The 9251-nt window shown below is 36.7% G+C and overlaps 1 long non-coding RNA gene across 4 annotated transcripts; it reads left to right on the forward strand.

Annotated features, from left to right (window-relative positions):
* Nucleotides 1–521: 521 nt before the first annotated feature.
* Nucleotides 522–8720, forward strand: LOC122085964. 4 transcript variants are annotated; one of them, XR_006142300.1, is made up of 8 exons: nt 522–1146; nt 1384–1502; nt 1594–1645; nt 1755–2006; nt 2493–2725; nt 2821–2957; nt 7029–7108; nt 8113–8720. It is a non-coding gene; the product is annotated as an uncharacterized LOC122085964 (long non-coding RNA). The 4 variants fall into 4 exon arrangements; XR_006142301.1 differs by having other exon boundaries at nt 1418–1502; XR_006142298.1 differs by having other exon boundaries at nt 522–1502.
* The last annotated feature ends 531 nt before the right edge of the window (nt 8721–9251 follow it).

The raw sequence follows: 9251 nt of genomic DNA on the forward strand, positions 1-9251 counted from the left end.
ATCCACGGATCCTTTTATTGGTGGTGTTAGGATGTTAAAAAAAGATACGGTTTATTTCATTTTTAATTTTCTAACCAAGTATCCCATGTTGCGTAAGATTTGCCTGTAGAAACTGAACCGTTTCATTGTTATAGGCGTTTGGCATCCATGACTTCATATGAGTAAGATTTACATCGGATTTGTCCATTTAAAATTCCTACCCGTTAGGCATCCATGTTGCGTAAGATTACGACTGAAAATTGTAAGGTTTTCGGATTTAAAATTTCTAGGTGTTTGGTTCTACCTGTTTGGTGTCCTTACACCGTATACTGTATAACGTATATTGTATAGCGTAAGGTTTACGTCTGTACCATTTACTCCAGTTTAAATTTCTAGCCGTTGGTATTCTGAACCTCGCACCGCCTCAAGATAAATCTCGAAGATTTCCGTCTGATCCTTGCACCGCCTCAAGACAAATCTGGAAGATTTTAGTCCAAACCGAGAAAAACTTACTGTTGGACAAGGAAGGAGAAGAACGGGAGGGGCAGGGGAGAGGGAGAGAGCGGGGCAAAGAGAAGCAGAGAGAGTGCTGTGGAGGGAGAGAATTGCAAAGTGTGTGAGGAAAGTAGTGCGATCGTCTCTTGGTAGGGTTTGTTCATGCTGTTCATGCTTCAGACCTTACTTGAAACTTGAAATTCATAGAAAATGAAGGGTAGAGAGAGAGAGAGAGAGAGAGAGAGAGAGAGAGTGCTATGGAGGGAGAGAATTGCAGAGTGTGCGAGAGGAAAGTAGTGCGATCGTCTCTTCTATTTTCTCCCTTGGTAGGGTTTGTTCATTCTGTTCATGCTTCAGACCTTACTTGAAACTTGAAATTAATAGAAAATGAAGGGTAGACACAGAGAGAGAGAGAGAGAGAGAGAGAGAGAGAGAGAACCAACGAATTTGAAAGTCCGTTTTCGAAGACGTGAATCAGATTCAGTGAAGCAGTACTTGGATGCAAGATCTACCGAAAGCGTGGATCGAAGTCCAGGGAGAGAGAGAGAGGAAATCAAAGAATTTGCAAGTCCGTTTTCGAAGATGTGAATCGATTCAGTGAAACAGTAATTGGATACAAGGTCTACCGACGACGTGGATCGAAGTCCTCGTCCAGGGAATTGCTTTATCTAGGTAATGGAACCACATTCTTAATTCATCGAATCCAAGAAAGTAATGCGATCGTCGGTTTTCTTTTTGGTATCCCTCGGGAGGTTTAGTTCATGCTTCAGATCTTACTTGAAACTTGAAATTGGGTAGAGAAAGGGAGAGAGGAAAGTAATGCGATCGTTAGCTTTTTGTTTTTTTTGTTTTTTTTTCCTCCCTCGGTAGCCAGGGTTAGTTTATGTTTCAGAAACTTGAAATTCATAGGAATGAGTGGATTCACATGTCGCATCCAACGCAGAGGAGGAACTCTTGTTACTTGATAGGGTTTGATCTATTTTCTGAAGGAGAAAAGATCCTCGAATGGTTGGCTCACTCTTGCATCTGTGAGTTTTTCAGAAGATACTTCCTCATTCTTGCGTTAATTATCGTCTTCCGATTCATTTTATTTGGAGTTTGTTATTGTTGTTAAAGCAGGTGAAAGTTGCAATTCAGTTGAAATGACGAGGATTACATGTCGCAGTGCAGGGTGGAGTCTTTTCTTTTCTTCCTTTTCAAGATTCTTCTTCTCTTTTCTTTTCTTACATCCAAACACTACCTAGATTTTCTATTTGACTGATTCAACTCGATTATGGCAGACGGAAACGGATCGGAACGAGGTCTTGCAGGAAATCGTTCAAGAAACTTGGGGAAACGCTTCAGCCACCGACCACCGTCCACCGTTGCTGGTCTCAGCTGAACTAGAAAAACTGTCCGATGGAGTGATACGATTCAACAATGAATGGTGAAGGTATACATAGAGATCGCAGAGAACTGGAAACCCAAGCTTGGGTTTGATCTATTTTTTGGGAGGCTAAATGAGGCTTGGATGGTTGCTGGCTCTTTCATCTGTGAGTGGTTTCATCAGATGCTTCTTCATTCCCGCTTTGTCCTCTACTCTTCCAAAAGAGGTTAAGGTGTCATTGCATCTTTTAACTGATACACCTTTGGCATTTGGTGACGTTGTGTGTAATTTTTTTTTTTCCTGAAATATTTAGGTTCCCCATGTTATCCATGTCTTTAATTTTTGTTCCTTATAGAGTCGGTTTCAATGAAGATAGAAGTCTCCTAGATAAACTTATAAAGTCTGTGTATAATGTTACTTTCCTATTTTTCATTATGTCACAAGCCATTTCATTTCTCAAAGTTTGTTATAATTGAAACCAGGGAAAAATTGTTATTACAGTTTTGCTTATCAGGGGAATTTTTTTTGTTATTATACTGTAACATTTTGCATTCTTGCTTTCCTTTTTAGGTATGTTTTCTTTCAGTTGTCATTGATAATACATTTTTTTATTAATAATATCTTCTTATCACTTTTCGTACATTTTTTGCAGATTATAGTTGCAACCCATTGTAGGTTATTTTATCATATTTAGAACAAATCTGGCTTCTCCGTTTGCTAGATGGACCTGAAAATGCTTGTACTTGATGAGGCTGCCCACTTATTAGATTTAGGATTTCGGAAAGATATAGAGAAGCTTGTTGATTGTATACCACGTCAAAGGCAGTCCTTGCTGTTTTCTGTTACTCTTCCAAAAGAGGTTAATTTGTTGAATTCCCCTTTCAGGTTTTCTTCATTCAAAGTCAACTTTTTGTATTTGCTGTAAACAATAAATATAAACATGTGCTTTTGCTATTTCCTAAATTTATTAATTTTCACAGGTTTGCCACATTTCACAGCTTCTTTTGATAAGGGAACATTTTTTTATTGATACGGTGGGTTTTTGGTGGTGTGGAAACTCATGACGAGGTATGAGTCTTCAATACCGATACTTGGTCGTGTGGAAACTCATAACAAGGTACGAGTCTTCAATACTGATTTTTGGTTTCTGGTTGCTATATATATATATCAATTTGTCAACAAGTGCCACCTTATGAATTTTGTTTCATTAGTGCGTTCAGTGGATTGCCTCATAAATTTCATGAATGTTTTGTGTTTGGTTTCATCTAAAATGTTTTATCGTTTTTTGCTAGAAGTTATTTCATTAAAAGAGAAAGAATCACCAACTACAAACCCCCACACAAAAAGAGACCAATCAAACTCCAATCTTGACCTCCCATCTTCGGCATTGCCATCAACAGGGGCCAAGAAAGGACCTAATTAAATCTATAATGCGGTCTTCCCTCTACATCTCTGGCAATAAGGTCCAAGATATGAGGCGGGAAGGCCACATCCACCTCTGAATCACAAGACTTCGCTGCATCTCTAGCCAAATAATCTGCTATAGAGTTGTCTTCTCTATAGTTGTGAGTAATTTTCCAGGTAATTCTACTCATGTAAGGTTGAAGAAAAACCCATCTCAGAATAGCAAACCACGGATATGGATGAATATCAATTGTTCTAACAGCGGCAGGTTGCTGTCACCTTAAATAATGTCGTTTATTCGTTGCACAACATTATTTTTATAGAAAGAGAATTGGGAGCCAAACTCTTGCATACCTTTTGGATTGCTGAGTGCAGGTTAAACAATTGTATATTGTTGCACCTCATTAAGTCCATTTTCAAATAGTTCACTAGTTTTTGAAGGAGCATTTCACATATGCTCGATTACAAGGTTGAGATGCTATTACTTGCTTACTTTAATTTGATAATTATGGTGTTCCTCTGAAACATTGTCCTTTGTTATTGATTCTGCAAATGTTTGTCTGTTTGTATGTGAAAGAGTGTGAAAGGGTGGACAAATAGGCTAGTAACTGGTTGAATGTATGTGGGATATGGGGTGGGAGGGAAGGAGTAATTGCGCAAAGTAATGGTTGGGGGAGGATGAGAGATAGGGATGGTACCATGGTTAGGGAAGTGGAAGAGATAGAGATGGGATAAACTTAACTAGTTTTGTTTTCTCATTTTACCTTTATAAATAGCTTTATTATTTAAGTGTGTTTTTGGAAAATACAAAATCGGTCAAACTTCATAGATGTGGGAAAATAAGAATCTACCTCCTTTAGTGTGATAGTATCAATGTTATGATTATGTGCCCTTACTGTTCATATGTGAACTGTGCAGCAACAAGATAATTGACCTTAGTGAGTGAAATTCGAGTTTGTGAAGACTCATTGTATGAAGGAAGCTTTATTCATTAATCATAATTGTTGCAATTATATGGCAATTTCCCATTTAATTTATTATGTCCTTTGGTTTTTCTATGATTTGTGTTTACTCACTCTAGATGTGGATTATTTAATCTCTGTCTGTGACAGTTTGTACCACGGCATATTATTCCGACATGGACTACCACCCGAAAGTTATTTTTCTTGTATTTTCTTTTAATTGTTATTCTAACTACTTTTTAATGGGGTTTTCATGATTTTTTTTGATAAAACAATGATTGCTAAAAGTGTTTTTGTAAGTCTATCTTTTACATAGCTTGCGTATCCATAAGAACAGTAAAAAAAAAAAAGAGTTCTCATACTTCCATATGTTTTTGTACTCAGAAGTGTTTAATATAGAACTCTATTTGAACGATCAAAACAGTACAAAAATACGAGTTGGATATGACCATTTCATAGGCTGACCCAGACTTTGATAGTTTAGGCTCAAAAGGACACCCTAAAATTTTGGAACTTCTTATGATCGACTTTCTACTGAAGGGTCATTTTTTATACAGGATTCTGAAGCACACCTTTGGTGATTTAATGGATCAAATTTAGTTACATAGGTAAGTTTCTCTGTAAAGTTTCAAGCAATTCTATTACACATTAAGTCTCTAAATCAGTAGTTTGACAGAAGCCTACTTCCAAATTTAATATGTTGAATATAAGAGGTTTCTTCCCCCCTCCCCACCACCCCACCCAGAAAAAAAAAAATCATTAACAATACCAGCAGCTATAATACTACATCAAGTTCCAAGAGAAGTTCCAAAAACTACCAAGGGAAGAAACCTTAATAACAAATGCTTTTTAGGACTGTCAAACTGCATGGATGGACAATAGTCCTGTTTGGACCATTGCGAATTTAAGGACAGTCAGTACTTGCAGAAAAACTGAAGTTTATTGTTCATTAATTCGTTTCAGATGCCATTGGCCTCTAACTAATCCTCGTACTTGACTAATCTCATATTCCTAGCTCCTACCCATACTATAGGCCCACTAAAATATAAAAACGTATCATATTAATAGTTGTGCCGTATTTATTTCCTATATAGTGAGTTTGAAAGAGTCATCAGTTGATACTGCTTGAGTTCTTATGCTTTTGACTTTCCTGTTGAAACTTGCATTGGAGGTATCATAAGAAGACTAGAAAATGAAGCATCTTCCAATGTAATTGTCGGTGCTGGTCACAAAAAGACTACACAATGAAGCATCTGCCAATAGTTCCATTGTAATTGTGACATTGATACTATAATTATTGGTGGTGGATATATCTTTAAGTGATGAGGTATCAAAGAGGGTTAGTTGAGTTGAGTTTTCTTTTCTTCTTATTTTTCCATTCCCCAATTTCAGCAGAACTCTTGTTTCTTCCCCGCACATTAGATGTTGTCTTTTGGCACTTGGGCATGTTTTAGTCAACATACATTCAAACACAATTTGTATCATTGTGTGCTCTTCCAGAAGCTTGAGTTGTTTTGTATTTAGTTTCCCTATAGATTTGTTTTTCTCTTCTTCCTAGATTGAAGGGTGGAGAAGAATTTAATCCAAATTGATTTTGAATTTCGTGAGATGCTATTGGTTTTGCCTTGAGCTTTATGTACTTCCAGTTTCTGGAGATTCCAGCAGAACATTTGTTTTTTTGTTTTGTAGCAAGTACTCGGTAATCTACCTCATGTTTATTTCCTACATGGGCTGTATTCCTGAAAATTTTAGGAAGCAATGGATGGATTCTGTAGTCATTCAATTTGGGGTTTGACCTAACCTAAGTTGTCAAAATTTTGATGAACATTTTTCACCGATTATTGGTCCTCATTTCACTATCCTTTGGATCTGCAGCTGAATCCACTCTTCAGTGGTAAATGACTCTTGTGGTTTTAGCCTCCTCCTCATGGCATAATTAGCATTCAGTCTCCAAGTTTGGAATATGCTGAAACTTTTTTTTTTGGAGGGGGTTGTGTGCATGGAGAGGAAACACATCTTGCAGCCATTTCCAAAAGAAATTGTTGTCTTATATGGTTGCTTTAGGATTTCGAATCTAAGGCCAGTTAAAAGCTAAAGATTTAGATAAATATGGGTGGGCTGAGAGGCCCTCCATGCACTGATGTAAGACTAAATATCTCATTCTTCAGAGGTTCAATGGATTTTCTTTAATTTAATTTAGAGTAGTAACTTCTGAATCTCTAGTTTGGAGTTTAGATAAGCAATCCAACAATAGTTTTCAAATGGAATTTTATTGAGGGAAAGAAAGATATAGGGGCTCAAACAAGATGCCCAACAACTATACACTGCCTAGTTTATTGACCTGCTAATTTTGTTGAAATTTGACGTTCAAAAGTGGTATGCCAGACTGGGATTTCCTTTTTGATGGTTTGTGAAGAGTTGAATAATTGGATTCATCAGTTGTTGCCTTCATCAAAGATTTCTATCTTGATAAAATGTTGGTCTGGTAGGCTTTTTTGGGGTTGAATGCGGTCTCAGGCTAGTGTATCCCTTGTATTTATTATTATTGAAGAATTTTTGTGTATAAGGATTTCTACTCTCAGACATAAGGGGAGCACTTTGCTCTTTGGGCCCAGGAATGTTAAGGTTCCTACTCATCTATTGTTTGCAGATGACATTTCATTTTCATGAATGCTAGTCTCAAATGGGTGAAGAAGTTGAGGCAATTTTTAGATAGGTATCAATAATGTTCAGCTGGAATCTCCAGAAAGTGGAAGTACTTTATTTCCTTAATTCTCTTCTTCCAATTCATTTATTTGGAGTTTGTTAATGTTGTTAAGCAGGTGAAGGTTGTTATTCATATTCACTAGAGATGATGTGGATTACATGTCGCAGTGCACGGTGGAATCTTCTTTTCTTCCTTGTAAGATTCTTCTTCTCTTTTCTTTTCTTGACATCCAAACACTACCTAGGTTTTCTATTTGACTGATAGTAAAAGCACTACTTTGGCTGGATATATGCGAATGACCATTGTATAGGTAGGAGGCCACTCTTCCTGAACCCTAGGAAGGATACGTGCGAATGACCATTGTTTGGAAACCAATAATATATTTACCTTTATGTTTGACTTTCTCATAATACCTACTGATAGCTCTTAATGTTGTATCTACATGTGTGGTATGATTTTTTTTTTTTCATTTTTTGAACTGACATCCATCTGGCTTACAATTTCAAGTTCTTTCTTCTATACAGCTGATTGGCATTGCACCAATGCTACTGATTTACAATTATCTGGTGTTTTAGATGATTTATTTGCATACAATGGTCCACTTGGTGCTGTTTTCACAGAAGAAGCAGTGTCATATTACCTTTGGGCTCCTACTATTCAAGTATTCAATCTTCTGAAATTCATGTAGTCCACTTATCTTTTCTGTTAGCTCTCCCTTGCAACCTCCCAGTCCTCAACAAATTAAAGTCACATGTCTTTTATCCTTTGCTTATGAGAGCAAGTAGTACATGCTTGCATCTATAGTGGTCCATCAGATGGCAATCCCTTGGAGAGTGTCCTGCTTGAGGTCGTCAATGGCATTTGGAGTGTGAATGGACCAAGAACTTGAGAAGGCTGTTACTATGTCTAGGAAGTCTCCGTCTATCATCCTAGCACCTTGAAAATGGAAATGTGCACAACAAATGATCCATATGCAAGAGGGTATGGTGGTAATCTTATTCTACCAAAACTTCTTGCTAAAATAGCTTAGGTGTTGCTCAAGTTTAAGGCATTTTATCTATCTTCACATGCCTCTATGTAATTGCATGCATGCATATCTCTACGTTTGTAATATGTTTGTACTGGCATTGAACTGGAGTTGATTGTACTTGCATATGAATATTTCATAGTATGTTGATCTTTTCATCCTTTTGGACTAGGATCTCATTGAATGGCATGAGGACATTGTTGGTCAATCTTGATTGTGATAACTTAAAACCAGAGGGGTGGGATGGATTGGCAGATGAGGAGCCTATACTTTCTTCTTTTTCTGATATCAGTATTAATGAGTTGCACGTAAGAAACTTCAGGTTAATCTTTTACCCCTTCTTTTTTATTATTTATTTTGTTTTTCTATGTCTAATATACTATAGTGTTTAACGTACTAACAAACTGCTGCAAATTGTTCAATACTCAATCTATTTTACCACATTTTAGATGTTGAAAACATAACCACCATGGTTACCTTTCCAATTAAGTTATGGGCTTGGGAGTGGCAAACATTGCTTCTACTCACTCTGACTTTTCTCAGTTTATTCTTATACATGATTACAACTTGATATACGTACAAGATGGATCTTCCACATAGCAAATAATGTTTGAGTATCATTTGAGAAATCCTTGCTGTTACCCTATTCCAAACCCTGCTTAGGATACTTTTGTTGATTAAATGTTCTCAAATCCTAAAACCTGATTTTAGTGGTGATCCTTTTGATTGCATTCAGTTGAAGATTACTTTTAGCTTTCTATTCCTATTTATATACATTGTTGCAACTGCAGTGCCAACAATCAGACTGTGAGACCTGATTTCCACGGTGATTATCTTGCTTTCACCTCTCAAGTAGTGTTTGTTCTTTTGAACCTAAGTTCCTGAGTTAACCATAAAGTTCCTCAAAATACTTTTAAATTTTTGTTTAAAGACATTGTCAAAGTACTATTAAGTCTTGTATCTTTCTTTTAACTGGACCCATTTTGCTTGACTAGGATATGGATTTTCCGAAGTTTGATACAATTTTTTTTTATTATTAATCCTTATCTGTGTTGATAGGTTGGGATGCAACTCAGGGTAGGCTGGGTTGGGAGACTAGTTAATTTTGAAAAGGGCCATGCTTCCAAGGCCCATTCCCTTGTAGTTCAAATTTTTTGTCCAATTTTTTTCTTCCTTGGGGCCAATATATTGGTTGATCAGCTATGACTTTAGTACTGAAGGAGGCATGATTATGTTCTTATTTTTGAAGCACTTTATCAATTGCAATATGCTATGAAAATACTGCACAAAAGTTCTATTTGAAGGACATCA

This window comes from Macadamia integrifolia, chromosome 1 (genome assembly GCF_013358625.1).
Source record: "Macadamia integrifolia cultivar HAES 741 chromosome 1, SCU_Mint_v3, whole genome shotgun sequence".
Taxonomy (NCBI): Eukaryota; Viridiplantae; Streptophyta; class Magnoliopsida; order Proteales; family Proteaceae; genus Macadamia; species Macadamia integrifolia.